Source organism: Natator depressus, chromosome 1 (genome assembly GCF_965152275.1).
Source record: "Natator depressus isolate rNatDep1 chromosome 1, rNatDep2.hap1, whole genome shotgun sequence".
Classification (NCBI taxonomy): Eukaryota; Metazoa; Chordata; order Testudines; family Cheloniidae; genus Natator; species Natator depressus.
Window position 1 is genome coordinate 240,492,532 of NC_134234.1, and position 26,540 is coordinate 240,519,071.

Here is a 26,540-nt window from a genome sequence, read left to right on the forward strand (position 1 = left end):
GAGCCCAACTTGAGCAACTGGAGTGGAGGAGGAAAGGAGAGAGGGGAATGGAGGAGAGGAAGAGAATGAAACAAAGAAGATAAAAGCAGAGACCAAATCCAAAAAGAAAAACAGCTTGAAATAAGAGTGAAGTATTCAGAGACAGATTTAAAATATGGAAATGAAGGAAGAATTTGTCTGCGGGGAGAAAAAATGGGTCCTGATTTTCAAAAGTGGCCACTGATTTTGGGTGCTTCTATTTTCTGGGCCCCATCTGGAGGCATTTTCAAGGGTCTGGTTCTCTGAAGAGTTGAACACTCACAAAATCCCATCTGAATGCAGTAGGAACTGCAGCCATCCAACACCTCTGAAAACCAGACCCCTTTCAGATGACTCAAGATTGACCTCCAAGAAAACAGGGGCACTCAAAATCCGGGCCACGTTTGAAATTTTTGCCCAAAGGCACCAAAAAAGTGAACAAAAGACAATTTGAGAGAGAGAGGGAAAAAAAGTGGAGAAGAGAAAAAGAAAATGGAAAGAAAGGGTCAGAAAACAGGGGAGATAGAGTGATCCAAATACTTAGATGATGTAAATAGTCCTAGCTCCAAGTCAGTGGAGCTACATCGATTTGTACCAGCCGAGAATCTGTTGACTCTGTGATTTAATGGCATTTTGCCTGATTCTAGCCCAGCAACAACAACAAAACTGAAAAGATTCTTGGCTTTGGATGGGGAGTGGGTGTGAAATGTTCTCCTCAGGCCCTGCCTCACCATTCCTCCCTGTGAGAGAAGACAAGTTCACCCGCCTTTTCTCTGTGAAAAGTTTGAGAGATGCAGCCGTGAGGATGGCCAATCCAATCCACAGAGACAGCAACAGTCCTACATCCTATTCCCCATTTAGGGTGACCAGATGCCCCGATTTTATAGGGACAGTCCCAATATTTGGGCCTTTTTCTTATATAGGCGCCTATCACCTGCCACCCCCATCCCGATCTGGTCACCCTATCCCCATTACCCATCACCAGGCCTGCCCAGCTAGCTTTATGTAACAAGCCCTTTCAGCTCTGTTGCTTCCTTTATTTACTTCTGATGTTAATTCTCAAAATGGTCTCAGAAGCGATGGCTGTTTAGAAACAAGATACCCAGGAGAGAGATGGGGAAAGAGAGAGTTTGCATTACCTCACTGAACTCTCCCCATATCCTCTGTCCCAGCTCTGTCCCCACATCATAACATACTCACTGTAAAAGGAGTTAACATGATGTGTTTTTGTGCCACATCAAATTTATCTCCCAACACTCCATTGCGGTAACACCCACCCCTCCGATTCCATTTCCTCTGCAACCCTTATTTATTGTTGGTCCTTGCAGGGCTGTCTCTAATTTAAGCTTTTCAGGTGGCAGGTACCTGTCAGTCTGGCCTATCTGTAAAATACCTGTGCCATCTTTTGACGGGCGCAGGTGAGCAGTCTCAAGATTATACTGGATTCTAGATTCAAGCAAACTCACATAAATGTCAGAGCTCCTCCATCTTGTCACTCTCACCTTGACTGTTTCCCTAAATTCCTTCTAGTATTAGAGTGACCATATGTCCCATTTTGGCTGGGACAGACCCCTTTTTAAGCCCTGTCCTGGACGTCCTGACTTTTTTTTTTTTGGCAAAACTGGGCATTTGTCCCTTTGCTCTTGCCAACTGATGATGATCAGTTGGCAAGAGCAAACGGGACAAATGCCAAGTTTTCAAACTGGGGGATGCGGAGGAACATTTGTGGGGGCAAGTGGTGACATTTGGGAGGGGACATCTCCACACCCCACTATGGGCAACCCAAGGCTTGTGCTCCATCCCACACCGGGAGGCTGCACAAGTGCTGTGCTTGGAGCCCTGCAGGAGCCTGGCTGATGTGGCTCCCCTACGCTCTTCCCCTCCAGTCAGGGAGCAATGGGGTTTCTATGTGCTCACTCTGCAGCCCAATCAGAGGGCAGCGCTGTCAGGACCCTCAGACAAACTCTTCTTTGGTCTCTGCCTCATCTTGTGTATCACCCGGTTTCCATGGAGACAGCAGGGTCCTGAGCCCTACTGGGCAACCCAGCTGCTAAGTGCCCGATGTCTCTCACAGCATCCATTTGTGCAGCATATCCTCCCCCCGCAGCAGCTCCTACCTCTGCCTCCTGCCCCCTGCCCCCGAGCAGTCCCTGGAGGCCCCACCCTGGCCTAGTGAACTACCCCCTATCCTTTGGAGCTGGTCCCCAGAGCCCTCTCCCTTCCCCACCCACCCACCCACCCCAACCAGCCTCTTTTCCTCCCCAGTTCTCCTCCAGTCACCTGCTTCTGCCACATCCCAGCCTTCCCCCCCACCCAGGGCTGCTCTCTGGAGCCTCCTCCCTGCCCCTCTGCTATCCCAGCCCCCAAAGGGGCACTGAACGGCTAGCTGGATCATAGTCCAGTAGCTTCACCTCCTGGCTCTGAGCCCAAAAGTACCCATACACTCTCGCACACTCACACCCTCCTTTGCTGCCCAGATCACAGTCCATACCCATTCCTCTCCCCCCTGCCCCTATCTCTGCTACTTGGCTCAATTGGGGGTACAGAGGGACTTTCAGGGGGGCAAGCGATGATGCCAGGCAGCTCTGGCCAGCCCTGCGCATCCGGTTTTCAGTTTGGGGAAATATGGACACCCTACCTAGTGTACTCTAATGTGTGCTGCACCTACTCCAACATTAGACACACCATTCAAATAATATTAATTATTAATAATGAAGAGAAGAAAAGGAGAAACCGAAAAGGGAGCTGTAGCGCTAAGGGGAAGAGAGGAAGGAAAGAAGGTAGTCAAAAAGGCACCCAGAGAGAATCATACGTATTTATAAGGCTGCTATGGCTGTGTTATCTAAGCACCAAGAAAGGAAAGTGTGAGGAGAAGCACAGAGAAAAGAGGAGATGAGGCACAGACATGGGAGGAAAATAGAACAGTGGATAATCACTGCAGCTGAGACCTCAGTCTGCTGTGAATATAGCAAGGAGCAAGAAACACCCCGGAAATGAACCTGTGTGCCCGGGGACTAGCAGCCACAAAGTGACTACAGATTTTGGGTGCCACATCTTTGTGTGCCCAACATGAGCCACCCAAAATCAATGTCCACTTTTGAACCTCTTGTCCTAGAGCTCTGAACAGCGGAGGCCCTTGGGGACAGTCGAGCACAGCTCTAGCCCCTCTGCAACCACAATCTGCTGTTGCCCCTCATACAGCAACAAGCAGGTGTAGCCGATACCCATGGCCAGAAATCTCACCCCAGCAGTGCTTGGGAATCCTTGAGTCCAACGGCCTCAAGTGGCAGGGGGCGAAGGCAAAGTGGGGATGGGAAGGAGAGATTGGTGTGCATTAGGAGGAATGTTTTCAATGGGCAGGTTTTGGTAAGGGGTTATTTCAGAATTGTGTGTTAGGGTCTCAACCTAAATTTGTGCTTGGGGACCTATATGAATCTTGATACACCTCTGAACTCCTTAAATACCATGAAGCAGCTAGGGTCCTCAGTCCAATTAAATATTTCCATTAATAAATATTTCTATTATATATTTTGCCCCAACCCGGGCTTATGCCAGGGGAAATGGAATCACTATTGGAAAGCGATTGTTATTCTCATTTATGTAACCCCATCCGTGTGACTGGTGCTTTCCGAACATATGCAAAGAAAAGGTCCCTGCCTGAGGGGCTTTGTGGTGGGGTGTACATAGCCCTCACTGGACAAAGGAGTTAATGTCCTGCAGGGCAAGCCAGGAAATGGGCCTGCGGAACTTGTGTTACCTGCCATTTGGGGCAAGGAAGCTTTGGCTTAGGTCTAAGAGGGTGAGTATTTGAACAGGAAGTGGAGGAGGGTAAAGGCTTTCTTTCCTCTGTTCCCAGCCTATGGTGGAGCAGATCTGAGAGACAGCTAGAACCAGGAAACCCTGAGGAATGAACTGTCTCTTGACTGATTGGAGCCAGCTGGTAAACCTGCCTACTGCCTTGTTTGGTTTCCTTGTTGTAAAGATGGAGAGGAGCCTGTCAGGTTGCGGTAGGGGACTTGCAGCAATGATCAAGGGCTGAAGGCCACCTGGCCCTTTCCCCCTCAGTGTTGCTAACTTCTTTGTTGTGAGTTTTGTGACATCTTGTGTCTGTCTCAAAGTTCCAGCTCCTGAAGTTTTGTGAAAATCAAAACTTTCCTCTCTCTCTCTCTCTCTCAAAAAAAAAAAAGTTTTTGTAGGCCTCATACTTATGGAGAAAAGCTGGGAAATGTGAACCATACAAGTTTAAAAATCAGAAGGAAAGAAAAAATCCTTACCTCTTCCCATCCCTATCTCCTCAAAAAAAATAAACCTCAGGACTCTGAAGCTAATCTCATGACACAGGGGCCTGACTCACAATTTTTAAATATTTGGGGTTGACAATAGTGCAATAGTGCTATCTTAAAGGGATGGGGGTATAGCTTTCCTTTAAATCTGTGGCTTTTTTGTTTTTAATTCCTCCTTATTCTGAAACCTGAAGTTGGCCTTGCACAGGCTTACAATCTAAGATAGAGAGCACCTGAGTAAAACCAAAGGGGAGTAGGGAAGGACAGAAGAGAGCCCAGACAACAGGAAAGGGAGATGTGAACTCTGTTTTCTTATCAGTGTGTTCCTACTGTTGAATTGTCCTATTTCAAATGTTTGATTTGTTTGTTTTGTTTTAAATACACAGGCTTCCTGGCCAGCACCCCGGTGCGAGTAGCAAAGGAGCTCAAGCCAGAAGCAAATGAGTTCTGAGTGGATTTAAAGGAGGGCAGGTAGTGTATACATTAGGAAAGAGGCTGCTCCAGGCAAAGGGGCTGTGTGCTAAAGCTGGCAGGGAGTCAAAGAGACTATCAAGGCATGTGCAGGTAGCAGAGTGACAGGCATGGGGAGGTGGGAGGGGGAACAGTAGAAGACAAGGGCAGGCAAGAGCAGATTCTGGAGAACCAGAAACAGTCAGGGTCTATCAGAATATGGGCAATACCACTCCCTGCCCAGCCAGGGCACATACTCTGGGGACTGACACCTTCCAGAGGCAAGTATTTGCCAGTCTGGGCTCATCTAAGGCTAAGTCTACACTTGGAGCTGGGGGTGTGATTCCCAGCTCGCGGAGATGTACCTGTGCTAACTTGAGCAGTGTAGCTAGGGTAGCACTGGCGGAAGCTTGGGCTAGTCGTCCTGAGTATGGACCCACCCGGACCCCACTAGCTACGTAAGTGGGGCTCAAGCTAGTGTGGGTACATCTATGTGAGCTGAAAATGACACCCCTAGCTCCAAGCATAGACGTGGCCTGTGTGAGGGGCAAGCCATATTCTGCCCAGCCACGATGTACAGGTCACTACAACAAATCAGCATCTCGTTTCTCTTTAAGGAACTGACTTCAGATGGAATGACTTTAGTTTCTCTTCTCACAAGAATGAAGCATCCACCAAGCATCCCTGGCAGCCTTGCTAATGGAATCTGTAAATGAACTGTCCAGCCATAAGCAAATGCCTCCTGATCAGTACAAGCTTCTTTAAATCCCCACAGTCTCTTCTGGCCAGGATGAAACTGTTTAGCCAGCTTGGGAGCTGGCCAGTAAGGCCCTTGCCCCTTTCCAGCTTTCTAGAATCATGGAAGATTGGGCTGGATTGCAAAAGGCCTCCGGGAGCCACTAGCCCAATCTTACATCAAAGAGAGTGGCCTTACGCGACACTTCCCAAACAAATTAATTTCTCATTTTCTAATTTAGTGTTGGTAGAAGGTGCCTGAGATAGCCCTGGAAACTGAAAGCCTCTGTACAGCACTCCATGGGCAGTGTCAACATGTGGTTTCCCAATGCTGCGCTCACCCATAGTGGGGGAGCTGCTATTTTATCCCCTCCATCTCCCACCCTCATCACTGTCCTCTGCACCCCTCTCAGCCTCCCTCCTGCCCTCACTTCACCCTGCACCTCATTCCTCTGCAACCCCTAAATCTGTCACCCTCCCCCGGTGCCTGCTCCCCCTCCATCTTTCAGCATCTTTGCTGCTCCTCACAATCCCTGTGTTATGTCTAGCCTCCCGGTCCATTAAGTGGCAGTCATCTTCCCTGTGGGCAGGGCTTCAATCTTGCTGAAAACAGTAGGAGGTGCAGATTTTGGAAGGGATACAAAATATCATTGCTCAGGGTTGAAAACCATGTCTATCTCTGAGGGCTTAAGGTAAAACCCTCAAAGGGGTCAGATTATCCCACATCTCCCTATTAGGGGGGTTTCTTGCTCCTTCTTCTGAAACATCTCATGTTAGCCACTCACTGTTAGGGGATGCAATACTAGACTAGATGACCCATAAGAACAGTCATACTGAGTCAGACCAATGGTCCATCTAGCTCAGTATGCTGTCTTCTGACAGTGGCCATGCCAGGTGCTTCAGAAGAAATGAACAGAACAGGGCAATTATCGAATGATCCATCCCCTATCATCAAGTCCCAGCCTCTGGCAGTGAGAGACTTAGGAACACCTGGAGCATGGGGTTGCATCCCTGACTATCTTGGCTAGTAGTGATTGATGGATCTATCCTCCATCAACTTATCTAATTCTTTTTTGAACCCAGTTATATTTTTGACCTTCATAGCATCCCCTGGCAACGAGTTCAGCAGGTTGACTGTGCATTGTGTGAAGAAATACTTCCTTATGTTTCTTTTAAACTTGCTGCCTATTAATTTCTTTGGTTGTCCCCCAATTCTTATATGAAGGGGTAAATAACACTTTCTCCACACCACTCGTGATTTTATAGACCTCTATCGTATCCCCCCTTCGTTGTCTCTTTTCCAAGCTGACCAGTCTCAGTCTTTTTAATCTTTCCTCAGATGGGAGCTGTTCCATACCCCTCATCATTTTTGTTGCCCTTCTCTGTACCTTTTCCATTTCTGATATATCTTTTTTGAGATGGGGCCACCAGAACGGCACACAGTATTCAAGGTGTGGGCGTACTATGGATTTATATAGAGGCATTATTATATTTACTGTCTTACAATCTAGCCCTTTCCTAACGGTGCCCAACATTCTGGTTAGCTTTTTTGGCTGATGCTGCACGTTGTGCAGACATTTTCAGAGAACTAACCACAATGACCCCAAGATCTCTTTTTTGAGTGGGATCAGATAATTTAGACACCATCATTTTGTATGTATAGTTGGGATTATGTTTTCCAATGTGCATTACTTTGCAGTTATTGACATTGAATTTCATTTACCATTTTGTTTCCCAGTCATCCAGTTTTGTGAGGTCCCTTTTGTAACTCTTTGCAGTCTGCTTTGGACTTAACCATGTTGAGTCATTTTAAATAATCTGCAAACTTTGCTATCTCACTGTTTACCCCTTTTTCCAGAACATTTATGAATATGTTGAACAGCACTGGTTCCAGTACGGATTCCTGGGGGACCCCACTATTAACCTCCCTTCACTATGAAAACTAATGATTTATTTCTACCCTTTGTTTCCTGTCTTTAACCAGTTACTGATCCATGAGGGGATCTTTCCTTTTATCCCATGACAGCTTACTTTGCTTAAGAGCCTTTGGTGAGGGACCTTGTTAAAGGCTTTCTGAAAATCCAAGTACACTATATCCATTGGATCCCCCTTGTCCACACTTGATGACTCACTCAAAGAATTCTAAGAGATTGGTGAGACACGATTTCCATTTACAAAAGCCATGTTGTCTCTTCCCCAACAAATCATGTTCTTTGTGTGTCTCACAATTCTGTTCTTTACTATAGTTTCAACCAGTTTTTCTGGTATTGAAGTGCAGATTACTGCCCTGTAATTGCCAGGATTGCCTCTGGAGCCTTTTTTAAAAAATCGGTGTTACATTAACTGTCCTCCTGTCATCTGGTGCAGAGGCTGATTTAAGCAATAGGTTACATACCACAGTTCTTCAATTTCATATTTTAGTTCCTTCAGAACTCTTGGGTGAATATCATCTTGTCCTGGTGACTTATTACTGTTTAATTTATCAATTTGTTCTAAAACCTCCTCTAATGACACTTCAGTGTGGGACAATTCCTCAGATTTATCACCTAAATAAATGGCTCAGGTGTGGGAATCTCCCTCACATTCTCTGCAGTGAAGACTGATGCAAAGCATCCATTTAGCTTCTCCGCAACAGCCTCGTCTTCCTTGAGTGCACCTTGAGCACCTCAATTGTCCATTGATTGTTTAGCAAGCTTTCTGCTTCTGAGATACTTACATTTTTTTGCTATTTAGTTTTTGTGTCTTTTGCTAGTTGCTCTTCAAATTCTTTATTGGCCTGCCTAATTATACTTTTATATATGATTTGCCAGAGTTATGCTCCTTTCTATTTTCCTCAGTAGGATTTGACTTCCAACTTTTAAAGGAGGCCTTGTTGACTCTAACCACCTCTTGTACTCTGTTGTTGGATCTGATACAGAATGGCAATTGCTATGAGGAAGGTGTCAAGGGAGGAAGCATGGTTTGGTGGTAAACTCACCGAAGTGGAACTTCTGGCATTGATGAAGATGTCTTATGTGATCCTGGGTAAATTGTTTGACCCTTCTCTGCCTCTGTAGAATGGGGATAATACTTCCCTACATCAAAAGGTGGTTGTGTGGATACCTCCATAAATACCTTGGAGGTGCTTGGTACTATGCAAAGGGTCACTCTACTTCGAGGCAGGTACCCACTGGGAGTTGGAGTGGGCAGGAAAGTAGTGGACCATTCTAGGAGGAGCAGGGGAGAGACTCTCACAAGGGTGGTAGTCTGGAGAGAAAGCTGCAGGGAGACTGATCTAGTGAAGAAATAGGCCATACCTAGCAGTGCACTGACTCTCCCCAAATAAATCCACTGAAGACACTGTCTCTTCCCCCTTATTGTTATTTTCCAAGTGATTTGGAGGAGTTGGAGGCAAGGAACCCCTTGAGGGATTCAGTCTGGAAAGTGGGAAGGAGAGAACTTCTTAAAAGTTGGGAGGAGCAGGGTCCTCAAGCTCCACCAGAATTTCTGGAGAGAGTGAAATTCTCCTATCACTGAAAATTTCTCTTAAGAAAATTCCAAAGTCAAACACTGGGACAGATCCTCCATTAAATCTAATGGAGTGTTGCTGATTTACACCAGCTGAGGATCTGTGTCTTCCTTAGGATGGCATGCAGGTTATAATTGTCTGTCAACTACTTAAAAGGCAAAACCCCTAAATAGAACATTGTAGGTTCCTAAAGCTGGAAACTCTAGAACACCTGGAATTCAAAGATTAACCACTTGTCATAAATATAAAGGGAACGGTAAACCCCTTTAAAATCCCTCCTGGCCAGAGGAAAAATCCTCTCACCTGTAAAGGGTTAAGAAGCTAAAGGTAACCTCGCTGGCACCTGACCAAAATGACCAATGAGGAGACAAGATACTTTCAAAAGCTGGGAGGAGGGAGAAAAACAAAGGGTCTGTGTCTGTCTGTCTGATGCTTTTGCTGGGGACAGAACAGGAATGGAGTCTTAGAACTTAAGTAAGTAATCTAGCTAGGTATGTGTTAGATTATGATTTCTTTAAATAGCTGAGAAAATAGCTGTGCTGAATAGAATGAATATTCCTGTCTGTGTGTCTTTTTTGTAACTTAAGGTTTTGCCTAGAGGGATTCTCTATGTTTTGAATCTAATTATCCTGTAAGGTATCTACCATCCTGATTTTACAGAGGTGATTCCTTTACTTCTATTAAAAGTCTTCTTGTAAGAAAACTGAATGCTTTTTTCATTGTTCTCAGATCCAAGGGTTTGGGTCTGTGGTCACCTATGCAAATTGGTGAGGATTTTTACCAAACCTTCCCCAGGAAGTGGGGTGCAAGAGTTGGGAGGATTGTGGGGGGAAAGACGTGTCCAAACTATGTTTTTTCAAGAACCCAGATAAAGTTTGGTGGTGGCAGTGGAAATCCAAGGGCAAAGGGTAAAATTAATTTGTACCTTGGGGAAGTTTTAACCTAAGCTGGTAAAAGTAAGCTTAGGAGGTTTTCATGCAGGTCCCCACATCTGTACCCTAGAGTTCAGAGTGGGGAAGGAACCTTGACTGCACTTAATAAGGACAGGAAAATGCACAACTAAGGTCACCCAAATGATCTTAAACTCTGCCCATGAATCATCCCCCATAGAACCACCCAAAACCAGAAGACAGTTCTATCCTCAAGACATATTCATCACATCATTGACTATGAATACTGAGATGCTCTGACTGGGTCACCTCATTCTCTGTGCACTAGTGTAGCATTTAAATTGTTCGAAGCATCTTGTATTGCTACTGCAAACTTCTTCTGCTGACACATTCTTGCTAGGAAAAGACAGGCTTTGACCTGTGGTCAAGTTACCATATTCAGGACAATTCCCAAAGGTAGATAACTTTTCAAAGGTAAAAGTGCTGTTACGGGGGAGACTCAGCATAGGCAGTGCTATCATATCTGTGGTTATGAACTTAAGCCATGGAACAAAAAAATCATGTACTCAAAGTTCTTGACTCCTCAGGCAAGCTATGTGAATGGAGTGGATTTAAATTGTCATCGGCACAGGCTACAAACCTCTTAGCCTTTATCAAAACCTTCATCAAAATGTTTCCATCTTGCACACCAGATGGCAGGTATGGAAGGGCAGCAGGGGCAGAGTTTTGGTTATTTGAGTTGCTGTAACTACGCATTTCTGGACTCTTTTTAAATCTTTGAGTTTTTTTAATGCAATCTCAACTTTGTGTCTCCAGATTTATGCAATGAAGAGTTACTGTGAAAGCTACTTACATTGGTGAAAAGCTGCACTGAGCACCTTGGAGACAAAAATCCTCTCTCTAACCACAATGACTGCTTCCTCTGTGCTGCCCTGCCATGTTCCTCATCCGTGACTGAGAGGGGCCACCTCCATGAGTAAGAAAGCAGTTCAGTCTCCAGGGTCCATTCAGTCTTTCGCCTCTCTTTCAATAAGGGAGCAAATTAGTGCCAGTTGGGGTGGTACTTGAGCTACATTAGCAGAACAAGGTGGGAGAAACTGGAGCTGCTGCTTGTGTTGTACCTGTTTCTGTGGATAGAGGGCTCCCATCTCTGGGGCAGTCCATGCACAGAAGCAGGTAACAGGTACTGAGTAAGGAAGAAAGTCCTCTTCAGAGGACCAGCAGAAGGCCTATGACCATCTATGTCCCACTTAGTCCTTCAAAACAGGAGGTGAAGAGAACTTACATGGTACTTACACTGGCCCTCTCTGCAGGAGTGAATATCATCAGTGTGTGAGTGCAGAATAAACCCCCAAATAAATAAATAATAATATGTGAGTGCAGAATAAACTCACAAAATCAGCAGTAGAAATAGGAGCCTCTGTATCAGATGAAACAAATAGCCCAGACAGCACTTGCTGAAGAAAGACGCTTCAAAGGAATACAGATGCCTCCACCCCCATGATGCACCTAACTGTAATACTATAATGGAGGAGAATTCCTTCCTGACCCCAGCTGATGATCAGCTTATGCCTTGAAGCATAAGGATTTAGAATCATTGTCACTGCTGGTGTAACACTGACAGACTCCGATCGTCAAAGGGTGGGATTGAACCTGGGACCTCAGGAGCTAAATGCATGAGCCTCTAGTGTATGAGCTAAAAGCTACATGGCTGTTAGTTAAGGCTGTAGCAGACTCATTCATCTCTAAGTGGTCTCGGTGCCACTACATGGGAGTTGTGGGTTACACTAGCTTGGCTAGACCAACTGCCACTAAGTCCTATTGACTGTCTGATCCTATTTGGATTTTAAAACATCACTTTTGCTAGGGGAACCAAGGCCTCAATAAGTTTACATTCTTTCTTTCTCTCTCTCTCTCTCTCTCTCTCTCTCTTTGAGTCTCCCCCTCCATCTCTTAACCCAGCTTCCTCTGAGTAGTCTTCTCCCTCTCATACTAAATCCTCTGGGGGCTGCTCACTAAGAACCCTTCCCCGCCCCCACTCCTAGGGTGACCAGACCTCCTGATAAAATCGGGACTCCCGATTTTTAGGTCTTTGTCCCGCGTCCCGACCGATGCATGGTCAGGACTCCATTTGTCCTGATATTGCAGCTTTGGCCGCTCCGACGTTTTTTGGGTTTTTTTGCTTCGTCAACTCCGGCCGCTTTTTTTCTTCCTCCATGTGTCCCGATACTTTCTTCTTTTCATCTGGTCACCCTACCCACCCCCAGTGGCTTATGTGGTGGGTCTTCATGGTTCCAGTCTTGCTGTGCCTAAAAACCTAGGTGGTCAATGGCTGCTTACCACTGGAGATGAAGCTTAAAAAAAAGCCTGTCACCTTTTTATTTACAGGAATCTTCTCAATCTGATCCTTCAGAATAAAATCCACTCCCAAGATGGGCATCCCATGTCGGCAACAAAAATGCTTGCCTGATAGGAGTGGGCTGAGATTTTTTGTAATTTTCTCTATAAGTCACCAAAGGACTTTGGAATTGGTTCGGAAATGTCTAGATATTAATTCCCTAAGAAGCATAAGACTCATATTATTCCTGACTCCAAACTGCTGCACAGATTTGCACCAACAGATGGCTGAGGATGGAACTATGAAGAGTCAAAGACAGGGATTCAGCACAGGATAATGGGAAGACTCTTTTCAACTCCCACATATTTTCCTCTAGGAGGGGGGTAAAGCAAATCCTTATTGGAGCCCTGATAACCCCCAGCCTCACCTGATGCCCCATTTCATGTCTATTGCTCTTACAGCTGCAAACAGGCTCTGAAAGTGTCATAACCAATCACTGCCTCTCCTGGGGAGCATGGATCAGCATTCAGTACCCAGCCCAGGCAAGCTAATGATCCAAACAGCAGAGCAAATTCAGTGATGAATCCTGGTCACGTGCCACCTGAGGCACATGGCACATATGCTAAGAAGACTGCCTTTCCTTCTGTATCAGGAGCAGTCACTCCTAAGTGGCATGAGCTACTTTCTCCCTGCATTCTTCAACTATTTAAAGAATTAGTACTATCACTTAATTCTAAACTATAAAAACCAGTACACGCTCACTATTATTTTGTGTTGTGTTTATTCTATGTCGGATGTCTCAGTACTGTACTGCATACTCATCATAAGTGACTTTCCTGGACTCTGTTCTGATATACACAGTAGTATACCTTACTACAAGATGATACACATATCTAGGGGTTTTGAAATGTGTATGACTCTAACAAAGTATTAGTTGAAACAGCATTTGATTATGTAAAGACTATGGGGATATAGTCTATTTATTCTAGGGCTCTTACTCTGGGCCCAATCCTGCAAAAACTTGCATGTGTGATTAACTTTTATGTGAAGTTAAGCACATGCATAAGGTTTTGCAGGCTCGGAGTCTGTTTGTATAGCACTTACTGCAATGGCTTCCTGATTACAGCTTCTAGGTGTTACTGTAATACAAAATATAACAATGCATATATTCAAGGGGATGCAGGAAATATTGTGCATGTAACTATAACTCTTACATTTGTTCGCTTGAATGCTTAAAGTACTTTTTGACATCTCTCTATGGCACTCCCTAGGTTTATCACCCAAAGAAAAGGGGAAGGGAAGAAGAAAATCAGTAGGAGCAATGGTCCTCAGTGCTTCAAATCTTTGCCTGCCTCCCAGAAACTGAAAATAGAGTATATGCCATAATCTGGAACTGGTTTTGTTGGTGCTTGTGGAACCCAGCCTCTTTTGAAGGCCCATTAAATATTGAAGAAAATATTCTCTCTAAACTTTATTTGGCAATGTGGGTATCAAGAGATCACAGCCCAGAATCTGAGACCTATCTAGCACCTGCGTAATCATCAAGCAGCATCAGCATCAGTTTACCTTGTGCTAATACCTTCCCAGTTCAGCAATAGTTGTTACCATTCACTATCATTAATGCTAAATCAGTTTCCTGGAAGACGTCCCACTAAAACAGCTGCCCCAATATACTGTGTCCCACTAAACTAGAATACATTGATAGTTCACCTATCTATAGCATTTAACATCCCAGAACACTTTACATGCATAACAAAAAGCCCCATGCCCTTACACCAATATCTGGGGTGGGAGCCAACAGTGCCAAATAGGTGGGGTTGTGACTTGATACCAGTGTGAATCTCTTGGCCATCATGGGCTCTTTCAGTTTGGAAAGTTTTGATCTGAAAAATCCAACTAGGGAAATGGATGTTCCTATCTCGGGGAAGGGGATCTGAGCCAAAACTGGTTTAGTCTGACCTATTGCTTCCAGCGTGAGGAAGTATTTCAGATATGATGGGTTAGGGCCAATCCTTCCTCTCCAACAGCAGAGGTTGAAAGTTATATTGGCTGTGTGGCTACATATGCCCGTGCTTTCTTCTTAAATTGGCTTATCTTGCTACAGCCCAGGTCGATGCCAAAACGGTCTCATCTCTCCTTGTAAATCCTCAGAAACTCTCGGAGATAAGTGTGGGTGAGGTGGGGATAGCTGAGAGAGGAGTGTGTGGGTTTGAGAATAAATGTGAGTGTTTTGCACTAGCAGGAGTGTGAGAGAGAACACAATCATGGGCAAGTGTGCGAGTGAGTCTGGTGGAATGAGAACGAGTGTGAGGATCAGAGATGTTTCAGAGTAACAGCCGTGTTAGTCTGTATTCGCAAAAAGAAAAGGAGTACTTGTGGCACCTTAGAGACTAACCAATTTATTTGAGCATGAGCTTTCGTGAGCTACAGCTCACTTCATCGGATGCATACTGTGGAAATTGCAGAATACATTATTATATACACAGACACCATGAAACAATACCTCCTCCCACCCCACTCTCCTGCTGGTAATAGCTTATCTAAAGTGATCATCAAGATGGGCCATTTCCACAACAGAACCACTAACCCAGGAACCTATCCTTGCAACAAAGCCCGTTGCCAACTGTGCCCACATATCTATTCAGGGGACACCATCACAGGGCCTAATAACATCAGCCACACTATCAGAGGCTCGTTCACCTGCACATCCACCAATGTGATATATGCCATCATGTGCCATCAATGCCCCTCTGCCATGTACATTGGTCAAACTGGACAGTCTCTACGTAAAAGAATAAATGGACACAAATCAGATGTCAAGAATTATAACATTCATAAGCCAGTCAGAGAACACTTCAATCTCTCTGGTCACGCAATCAGAGACATGAAGGTCGCTATCTTACAACAAAAAAACTTCAAATCCAGACTCCAGCGAGAAACTGCTGAATTGGAATTCATTTGCAAATTGGATACTATTAATTTAGGCTTAAGTAGAGACTGGGAGTGGCTAAGTCATTATGCAAGGTAGCCTATTTCCCCTTGTTTTTTCCTACCCCCCCCCCCGGCCTTCTGGTTAAACTTGGATTTATGCTGGAAGTGGCCCACCTTGATTATCATGCACATTGTGGGGAGAGTGGTCAGTTTGGATGAGCTATTGCCAGCAGGAGAGTGAGTTTGTGTGTGTGTGGGGGGGGGGGGTTTAAAAAACCTGGATTTGTGCTGGAAATGGCCCACCTTGATTTTCATGCACGTTGTAAGGAGAGTGGTCACTTTGGATAGGCTATTACCAGCAGGAGAGTGAGTTTGTGTGGGGGGGTTTTTGTGGGGAGGGGGTGAGAAAACCTGGATTTGTGCTGGAAATGGCCCACCTTGATTTTCATGCACGTTGTAAGGAGAGCGGTCACTTTGGATAGGCTATTACCAGCAGGAGAGTGAGTTTGTGTGTGTATGGGGGTGGGGGGGTGAGAAAACCTGTATTTGTGCTGGAAATGGCCCACCTTGATTTTCATGCACGTTGTAAGGAGAGTTTGTGTGTGTGGTTTTTGGAGGGGGGTGAGGGGGTGAGAGAACCTGGATTCCTGCAGGAAATGGCCCACCTTGATTATCATACACATTGTGAAGAGAGTGCTCACTTTGGATGGGCTATTACCAGCAAGAGAGTGAGTTTGTCTGTGGGGGGGGGGGCGGAGGGTGAGAAAACCTGGATTTGTGCTGGAAATGGCCCATCTTGATGATCACTTTAGATAAGCTATTACCAGCAGGAGAGTGGGGTGGGAGGAGGTATTGTTTCATGGTGTCTGTGTATATAATAATGTATTCTGCAATTTCCACAGTATGCATCCGATGAAGTGAGCTGTAGCTCACGAAAGCTCATGCTCAAATAAATTGGTTAGTCTCTAAGGTGCCACAAGTATTCCTTTTCTTTTTGTGATCAGAGATGTGTGTCATGGAGAATCAGTCAGCATGTACCTGAGGTCCAGCATACTGTGTGAGTGTGCACCCCTGTAGTAAGTATGCACTGCAGTCTTCGTCAGCCAGTGAGGATGGGGAGGTACATCCATTCCTTCCCTGTGGATGTACGGTAAATGGAGATTGTAGTGGGGTGGACACCCGCTCGGGCTCAGAGGGGTTTAAGATAGCCCTGGGAGAGGGCTGGGGCAGGGGAAGAGCTGGGCTGATTGGCAGAGCAGCTGCAGCTGGGGGCCATGCCCCAAACAGACCCAGTGGGCCTTATAAAAGCCAGGGAAGCCAGGCACAGAAGAGCACTCTCTCGCTCTGAGAGGGAGGGACCTGGCTGCAGAGACCTGAATAGAGGACCCAGTTTGGAGCAGGGCTGGGGAAAGGCCAAGGGAGCCGGGGAGCTCTGGCCTAGGAAAGCTGCAGGCCTGGGAAGGCCTATTAGGTACGGGGGTTGCAGGGACAGCCACGGGTAGGCAGAGGCAGCAGGTCCAAACCCAACCTTACCGGTGATGAGTGGCTCATATGCCAGTCTACCCCAGGGCACGGGGGCTAGCTGGTGACTGGCAGGAGCCTACCACTGAGGTGAGGTAGGGATAGTGGGTGGGGGGTTCCCCTGGGAGGGAGAGACCAGAACTGTGGAGTACTGCCAGGGGGCAGCACCCAGTGAAAGGGGTCCTGGGAGGGACACGGGAGCCAGCAGCAAGGTGAGACACTGGCCTGAAGAGGGCACTCCGGAGGCTGGAACGCTAATTCCCAATGACGACAACCAGCAGGAGGTACTGCCAGTGAGTCTGCGCCCCGTGATGGAGATGGAACAGGGGGTTCCTGTCAGGCAGGCTATCGGTGATGCCGCTGTCTCCCTCCTCAAGGATCTCAGCTCTGGGCAGCAGGGACAAGATGCTGGGGCAAGCTGGAGAGATGTCGCCTGCAGATTTGTTTTCTTCAGAGTGAAAATTGCTGCTGACAAGCCTGTCCTGTTTCCCAGAAACACTTGTAGGCTTAACAAAGAGATTAGGTGTCCTTTAAGGAGAGGCTGGACTGACTGCCAAGATCCTTCCTACTTGCTGGAAAGAGTGGGGGTAAGGAGAGAGAACTGGAGAAACAACTAGCATTCTTGTAGGTGTCTGGGAGGATGGGGAGTTGGAGGGAGAGTAAAGTCCCCTACTGGCATCAGAATGGTAGCAGGAGAGCTGCCTCTGCAAACCCAGGAGGTAGTTCTAGCCCTGATGGGCCCAATACCTGCTCATACCAAGAGAAGAGGGGAGCCTATTCTCCCCTCAGTCAGGGCTCAAAACCTCAGTGGTGAGTTGAACCAGACTAGTTCCTGGTGTGGTGGTCTGAAAAGTCTGTGGCTGGGAGGAGGAGAGGAGATCAAGGAATCCATTGAAAGAGGGTGGTGGGGACTCAGGGGGTTTCTTTCAAGACAGATGGGGAGGGTAGAAAGGAGGAAGAACCTGTGGGCTCCCTGTTTTCAGTGGATACAGGGTTAATCTCTCTTCAAACCCCTATGATTCTCAATAGAGCTGGTTGAAAATCTTCAAGAAAAACGGTCCCATCAGAAACTGGGGTTTCTTCAAAATCCCTCTTATGGGAAAAGAGAATTCCACCAAAATTTAATTTTCCTGATGGTTTAAACTAAGAACTAATGTTGAGTTCACATGAATGCCTGAGTTGGTGCCATGCTTTATAGGAGTTGTAGTTTCAGGTCTCTCTAGCCCCCAGCTGAACTACATGTCCCATAATGCACCACAGCAACAGGGAGCAAAATAGTAGGGGCAGGCCTGCGTTGATCCACACTGTGTGACAATTGCAGTTAGGCCTACATGTCAAGAAGTGGTGATCTCAGACCACAGGCACCAACTTTCATTTTTCTGGGGTGGGGGGTGCTCCACCCCCGCTCTGCTCTCAGGCCCCACCCCAACTCTGCCCCCTACCTGACCATGCACTGCCTTCACTCCGCCTCTTCCCTGAGTACGTACCACCCCTGCTCCGCCCAGCGCCTCCTGCCCGCCCATCACTGAACCACTGATCGGCAGATGGCTGGTGGGTTCTGAGCACCCACTATTTTTTCCCATGGGTGCTCCAGCCCCAGAGCACCCAGAGAGTTGGTACCTATGTCTCAGACCACTTACTTGTGGACAAGTATCCATACTACAAAAGCTTCTATGACTGTTATCTAAGTAAGCAGAATTCAAAAGACTTGGAGAAGGAACTTTATTGTCACCCTCAGAGTTCCAGCCCGAGTCAGACTTGGGGCACATGGGTGAGAGAAGCTTGCACTGTTGAAACCTCTTCAACTGACAAAAAGGACTTTAGTTTTAAGGGGGAAATCCTGCTGAATTCTGCTGCTCCCCAAGCACACTGGTTCTCCAATGTAGAGATGTATTTATCCAGTGGCAGTCATTCTCTATGACCTTCTCTTCTGCTTCTGAGACTTCCTTCCAGAGCACGGCAAGAACTGCATGGATATGCTAGTATCAAGACGGTGTTGCTCACTTAGCAAGTCTCAGGCAGTGCCCTGTGTATATAACCAGCTGGGTGACTTGAATTCTTGGCTGTGAGAAGATACCTTGTGAGTACAGGTCAGATTCCAATGGCCTCACTGACTTGCAGCACTAATGAGGGAAAGGACAGTGTTCATACTGGTGTGAAGGGAGGCAGAGAAGAAGAGGAAGAGAGAAAGGAGATGGAGAATGGGCCAGGGAGCGGGGAATGAGGAGGAGGCAGAGTAAACAAGGGGTGACACCACAAAGCACCATGGCTCCCCCTTAGAGGGCTTGCTGAGATCCTGTCTCCCCTGTACTGAATTGAGTCACACTCTTTGGCACAGAGTCTAAGCATGAAATTTGGATCAGATTTTCACCAGGTATCTTGTTAATGAACACAAAATATGAAGCGGGTGGGGTTCTACTAACTTGTTTTGCTCCTCATTTCTTGTCAGACCACATACACAAATGATAAAACACAGTGGAATGTGAGGGAATGCCACTTTTCAGCTTTCCATACCCAGCTGTGTGTACTAACCAATTTTGTTTAGATTTCCTATCAGATATGGCCTCAGCAGGCATGCTCATGTAGACCAACCATGGCAGTTATAATCACAGTATCATCTAATCCAGCTCAAAGCAGGTGTGAGACTAGTGTTAACACTGATGAGACCACATCAATGGCAGTGGATAGTGGAAAGTTTGAAGACAAAGGGTCTTGTAGGCCTAGTCTACATGTCCCCTTCTCATGTAACACAGTGATTAGTGTTTTAGGTGAACAGTTTGCGGCCTTGCATATCATTGCCCCTATATTTCATCCACAATGGCACATGACACATGTCACCTACCAGTGATAAAAATATGTATGTTTAAAAATATCTTAAAGTTGCAAGCTGTAAGTTATTTACCTTTTTGTATCTTTCTTTCTTTATGAAAATTTAATACAAAAATAATCACATCTTAATTTTGCAAAGTAGCTTCCTATTTTGAGGGTTTGAAACAGACCAATTTTTTCATTTTTTAAAAAGATTTTTCTCAAAATAGTTATTGACATTCTCTAACTGAAAGCCAGATTTTCTGTAAACAGAAAGCTTTAATAATAAAACTTAATGTAAAACAGTTTTGTGTATACATACATCACTTTCTCCCCCAGAACGTCAATAAACTACTGATTAGAAAACTTTCAACCACACATAGTTACTGGACTTTCAGAAAGTATAGGGAACATTAATTTGTTTCAATTCCATGCTGATCAAGGCCCTCTTTTTCACTGAAATAACTTCTCTTCCTACCCGTGCTGTCTTTCACGAGATAAACTGCATCTAAAGTTCCTTTTCTTTTTTGTTCAAATAGCTTTGTAACTAGGCAGAAAATTAGTAACAAAAAAACCTTCATTTTTAATTATGCTGATGAACGACCTCCAGCTTCCCTTTATTTCATCATATATTAATGATAGTTTGTCAGTCTTATACTGCTGAATACTTGGTTCTCCTAAAAAGATCCAAAACTAAGCCTCTGCCTGGATATTGTGGATAGCATAGTGAAAAATACCATCTTCTCTTCCCACTTTTGTCTAAGATGTATGATGAAACCCCATGAAAGGGCTAAGATTTATATTGGTGGAATTGGCAGCCTTTTCATAATTACTGGGACTGTGAGATATAAATGGAATTTGGGTCTTTCTCACCAAGAATAAATTAGTTCATATTTTGAATGTCTGTGTTTGGATCAGATATGGGGGAGGTGTTTTTGTTATCTTATGCCTGCACTAGTCTTAAAGTGTGGTTCAATAAAACGCAACCCAGAGTGGCTGAACATAACCTAGCAAGACATAACCCCTGCATACAGTGATTCAACACTGTCTAAAGCAGTGGTTTTCAACCTGTGGTTCGTGGACACAGACTATGTCTAAGATTTCCAAAGGGGTCTACACCTCCATTTGAAACTTTTTAGGGGTCCATAAATGAAAAAAGATTGAGAACCACTGATCTAAAGGAACCAGTGAGGATTCAATAGTTCCTTGGCCTGCTCCTGAAAAGTCCAGTTATTGAAAATCCTTGTATCATATACTTTGCCTAGCCATCCTATGTATGCATCCATGTTCCTCCCAGAGTGATCCACTACAGCTTTCATCACTCCGGAGTAGTACCCCTTTCTATGTGTACTCCTGGGTTTGGCAGGCTAAAGGAGAAACAGACTAGGTTGATAAGTTGAGTCATAGGCTCTGGCACATTTTGGGAAGCCCTCTGTGATTTCTTGCACATTGGCCACCCTTGATCACATACCCTAGAAACGCACTACACATTGCCCTGCAAACTTTCACCGTGACAACAGCCCCCATGGACTTCCCAACCTCAAACTAATGTCCAGCTGACTGGTGACATCTGGGATGATGAACACTCACTTCTGTGAGGACTTGCTGGTCTTATCTTGATGGGCTGGTGCTGCAGCTGTGGGGCCAGCTCACCCCAAAGATACAGAAAGGCTTCTTTGCATGTGCTAATGGCTGCAGAACATCTTGGGTTTCCAGTACAATGTGGTCCCCCACAACCCAGTCTGCAGCCATGTTCTAGGCCTCAAAGGAGCATTTCACTTACTGAGGATCATCTGCAAGGACAGTAGAAGGCTGCCTACTTGGGTGGTGGTGACAGCTGTATGATGAATTAGGGGAGCTGCCTATCTAAGTCTCTGTGGGGTACTGCTGGAATACCTTTACTGCCGTCTCAGAGTTACCTCATATGCCCCTGATGACTCTTCTAAAGCTCTGCCCCAGGCTTCAGTTATTTCTAAGGAGTGAACCTGGGACATCTGAATCTAAAAGGAAGGCACTACTGCTTGAGCTAAAGCATCAGACCTATTACATGGGAGATGGTAGCAGACTTACAAAACCTTTTCTGTGTTTTCCAGCCACTAAAGAAAGACCAAGGCCCACTCGGCCAGCATGTTATACATTTCCTTTTGAGCAGGGAGCACAAGCTAAGCACTCACCCTGGCCTATATTTGGGAAAATGAGTAGGAAAAGGCACCAACCACACATGTCTTAATGGAAGTTTCCTTGGGGATTATGGTAGTTTGACTTGTTCTGCAACTCACCTTAGCTCCCTGAAATATCCCAGAAGGCCTTTGGTTTCCTATAATACACTACTTCAGGGAGATGCACCAGGAACTATGGGATTGATATTTAGAAGGCAGTGCAATTGCAATAGTGTAGTCTAGCACAGGAGTAACTACAACATGCAGGACAAAACTGAAACATTCTTGCACCTGAAGCAGCATAGCTAGGATATCCTGCCCCATTGGTACATACACCTGTGCTATCTCACCCATTCCATTCGCAGTGATTCAGCACTCTAGTGCCGACAGGACTGAGGTGTCAGCTGACGCCACGTGGCTCCACCCAAGCTGGCAGTGCTATTTCTGCCTTCACACTTCAGCTGTGCAGCCACCTTAGTGATGGCACCAAACCTTCTGAGCTGGCACATGAAGACATTTCCCTTCCCAGGAGTAGGTGGCAGCAGTTGGCTTTCACACTAGGAGTTGAAACCTTGATTTCTGGAGATGTGAAACAGATGTATTTGATGCTAGAGTCTGGACTAACCTAAAGCCATGAGGGAGTTCCACTCCACTCATACCTGCTGTTCTGTGTAAAGGACTTATTGTGGCAGTGCATAGGGAGACCCCAGAGGTATGCAACAGGTATTGGAAGAAGGAACCTCACAGCCCCACATAGGGAAAAGGGCTTACCACTAACAAAGCTTTTAATTAAACAAATGTCATATAGAGAGACGCTCAAAAGTGCAATTCTGTATTGGAATGGACAGGCATCTCTCCAACTCTCTGAGCACAGGTACAGAACAGGAGAGCGATTATCACACTATCAGGTTGCAACGGTCAATTTCTGTCATTCTCCATTGAAACTCAGCTCCCTGTGTCCAGGGGGAAGATACTAATGACACAGTCAGTCTTAGGGTAACTCCAAAGCAAACCGACTGTGACAGGCTTTCATTAGAATCACTGGATTTTCTTCATGGAGATAAAACAGAGCTTGTTTAATATGCCATGAAGACTAAATACCCTTTCTCCTAAAGGCTAAGAGGGGCATTCTGTCTTCATGGGCACTTAGTCTTAAGTTTCCTATGTGCTGCTCCGCCAATGGGACCCCAGTTCTGCCCTGGAGGGAACTCTGTTTTCCTTCGGTCCTGGGCTTTGCCCCGCCTCTGCTCCATCAATGGAACCTTGTCCTGTAGCGACCCACTCTACTTAAGCGAGTTCGGCCTCCATGTTCACGGAGTCCTGGGATTCCGATGCCCTGTTTCACCACTGGGTCCCAACCCTGTGGAATGAAACAGCGAGTGATGAAACACCCTTCCTAACTAGTATAAACATGCATTTACACATGCCAATGCGTTCACATGGTGATAGGTGCTTTTGAAATGCTCAGAGAAATGCTGAGCTACTGTGTATATTCTATATGAATCCACCCTTTTCCTATCCTCCTAGTTTGTGAAGGCAGAATCTGAGACACGGGTGAGCACTCCATGGTCTCGGCAAGCTAGTTTATCCAATGTCATCCTGCACAAATAAGGCCTGAGATCTTGTGAAGTGAAAAATCATTGGCTGGGCAGGCAGCAGATGCATGATCGAGCATGCCTCCTAATACACAGCACATGTTTCCAGTGCTCTGCTGTCCTCACAGCAAACTGCCAAGTGCTTTTTTGACAAAGGACATATTTATAAATTGAGAGAGAGACATGGTAAGTGAGAATATCTTTCCTTGGACCAAAATTTTCTCCCTTACTTTTCCACTTAAGAAGGTTTTAAAAGTTATTTTTCCCCCTTTTCCCTTCTCAGTCTGGTCTTTTTCCATTAGATACACAGTGACGTTTTTTTTAACTAGAAAAGTACCACCTCTCCACCAGTTCCCTTAGTTTAAATGGCGTGAGCAATGGGTTTAGCACTACTTTCCTTAAGAGATCACTCCATTGTATGCTGTTCAGCCTAAATTTACTTTTGATTAATTCCAGCCCTTTTCTTCTAGCTCTATCACACACCCGTAACAATTATTATTCCTCACTGTTTACACCTGTTGAATATTTATCATTTCCATCACCACTGTAGTCATCATGTGACCAGGCTCGTACACTCTCTCTCTCTCTCTCTCTCTCTCTCTCTAGTTCTTTTTGTCATTCCTTTTTCCACCCACCATTTTTACAAATTAAGCTTGAATTGAACAGATCTGTCTTGGAGCACTTGTTTGTGTATCTGCAATTATTCCCACACAGCATCTAAAATAGGGTTTGGTAGTTACTGGCTCTGCAGCATTAGAGCGAATGGTGTCGGTCCTACAAAAAAAAATAGATTATTGGCCAGAGGTAGATGCTAAAATGCAGATAGTACATTTACAGCATATGGTGATGCTGTGCCGTGGTAAGGGTTTTATTAGCACATGCTTGGACGGATCACAGCCTAACCCAGCGAGGAAGTCTTGAGTGAGTTCTGTACATCGCCTGAAGAGACGTTAGTAAAAGCTTTATACCATAGCACACCACTGGGTGTTTCGTTTGTGCTGCCTATTTGAAAGAGAAATTATCTGAGTGGGTTTTAGAATTTTAAATTCCTTTGTTGGTGCTCTTTGTTTTTAAATCCCTCTGTCTGTAAAGCCAAGTTGCTTCAGTTACTGTGTAGAAATCTTTGAGAGACAAATTTAGTAATAATGGGTCAGATCTTCAACTGTGCCAAACTTGTATTCACTGGAACCCACCTCTTCACCTCTCCCCAATCCTGGAGTGCTGGGGGCCAAAGCAGCCCCTGATGTAACTTATGAGCAGCCTAGGAACTGCTTTGGGGGTGCCAGCAGGAGGGGCCCCTGTAGGGATTTTTCTGTGATATCTGCCGTGTTAAAAATAAAAACCCAACAACCTATTTGAAAGCAGGTCAGAGGTTGGGGGTGTTCCTAGTCACAGCGGACATGACTCTGAGGATGGGGGGGAAGCTCACTATGTTGCCTGGGGGGGGGAGGGGGAGAGAGTTTGGTAAGAGTAGTTCCTGAGGTGATGGCACATTGTGTGAATGACGAAGGCAGCATGCACAGATGAAGGAGCTATTTTTACCAGATGAAAAATTATTTTCCATTGGTGACAGTTGGTATTCGTGTGGCTGTGGAATCCCCCTGTGCAGCTGCCAAGCCTTCTGGCTCAGGGAAGCCCCTGGGGCCCTTCCCTGTTTGGATGGGGAGGGTGCAGGGAAGAGGTATTCTGTCCTCCCATCCAAGAGTGGCCTTTAAGAAGATGGCAGGTGGCAGAGCCTTCTCCCCTCTCCTCTCTTTGCAGGAATGGCCTTTGAGGAGGGAAAGACTGCAGGATTCCCACTCAGAGAACTTGCAGGGGATGGGGGAGTGGGGCGGTTTCCATGGAAAGGTATGTGACACTTCCTGCTCCCACTTCTGCATTTAATGGTTCTCTCTCTCTCTTTCTGCAATTGACTCATCAGCTGTCTGTGATCTCTGTCTAACACATGGTACGATAACTGGCTGCTGGGCAGCATTTTGGTCATCTGTCTTACTTCACTTGTATGGGGTGGTTCTGCCAAAATACCTGATTTTTTTTTCCTACTGCCCTCCCTTTATAGATTCTATTTCTATTTTTAACCTCTGACCAGTGCACAAAATGTATTTGATCAGCTTTATCAACCCTTCTCAGCATGCTGAAAACCTCTATCAGTCACCTCAAAGTCCCCTTTCTTTTATCCAGAGTAAATGAGCCCACTTCCTTTAAGTCCCTCTCAGCTTCACTCCTAGTATCTGTTCTGTTCATGTTATTGGGAGTTCCTTAAATCATGTACCTTAGCATCAACTATTGGGGCCCTAACTATAAGCATTACTGGTCATGTCTGCATTTCATGAGTATTCACGCAGTACTGACTAATCTCCCAAAGTTCTGTCCCAGCACAGACTGGGCTCACTGTAAAACCTATGATGGATTCTCTGGGGACAAAAAGAACAGGAGTACTTGTGGCACCTTAGAGACTAACAAATTTATTTGAGCATAAGCTTTCGTGGGCTCAAATAAATTTGTATTTAAGCTTATGCTCAAATAAATTTGTTAGTCTCTAAGGTGCCACAAGTACTCCTGTTCTTTTTGCGGATACAGACTAGCACAGCTGCCTGAAACATTTCTGGGGACAATTTCTTGTTTGGATGCTCCAAAGTCTCAGTCAGGAATCTGCAAGGGATATTCACAGGACATTATAGTATCATCTTTGCTGACCCTCTCTCCAAAACAACAATACTCTTCTCAACCCAAGATTTAAAGACTGGGTAGGGAGAGAAAAAAGAAAAGGAGTACTTGTGGCACCTTAGAGACTAACCAGTTTATTTGAGCATGAGCTTTCGTGAGCTACAGCTCACTTCATCGGATGCATAGCATATCGTGGAAACTGCAGAAGACATTATATACACACAGAGACCATGAAACAAAACTTCCTCCCACCCCACTGTCCTGCTGCTAACAGCTTATCTAAAGTGATCATCAAGTGATCATCAAGGAAGGCCATTTCCAGCACAAATCAAGGTTTTCTCACTCTTCCCCCCCCCCCCACACACACACAGACACACATACAAACTCACTCTCCTGCAGCAGGAGAGTGAGTTTGTATGTGTGTCTGTGTGTGGGGGGGGGGGGGGGAAGAGTGAGAAAACCTTGATTTGTGCTGGAAATGGCCTTCCTTGATGATCACTTGATGATCACTTTAGATAAGCTGTTAGCAGCAGGACAGTGGGGTGGGAGGAAGTTTTGTTTCATGGTCTCTGTGTGTATATAATGTCTTCTGCAGTTTCCACGATATGCTATGCATCCGATGAAGTGAGCTGTAGCT

At 45.6% G+C, this 26,540-nt stretch overlaps 1 protein-coding gene across 1 annotated transcript in view; it reads right to left on the reverse strand.

Annotated features, from left to right (window-relative positions):
* IQSEC3 (IQ motif and Sec7 domain ArfGEF 3) overlaps positions 1-26,540 on the reverse strand; it is a 135,362-nt gene that overhangs the window by 71,154 nt on the left and 37,668 nt on the right. The window lies entirely within an intron of this gene.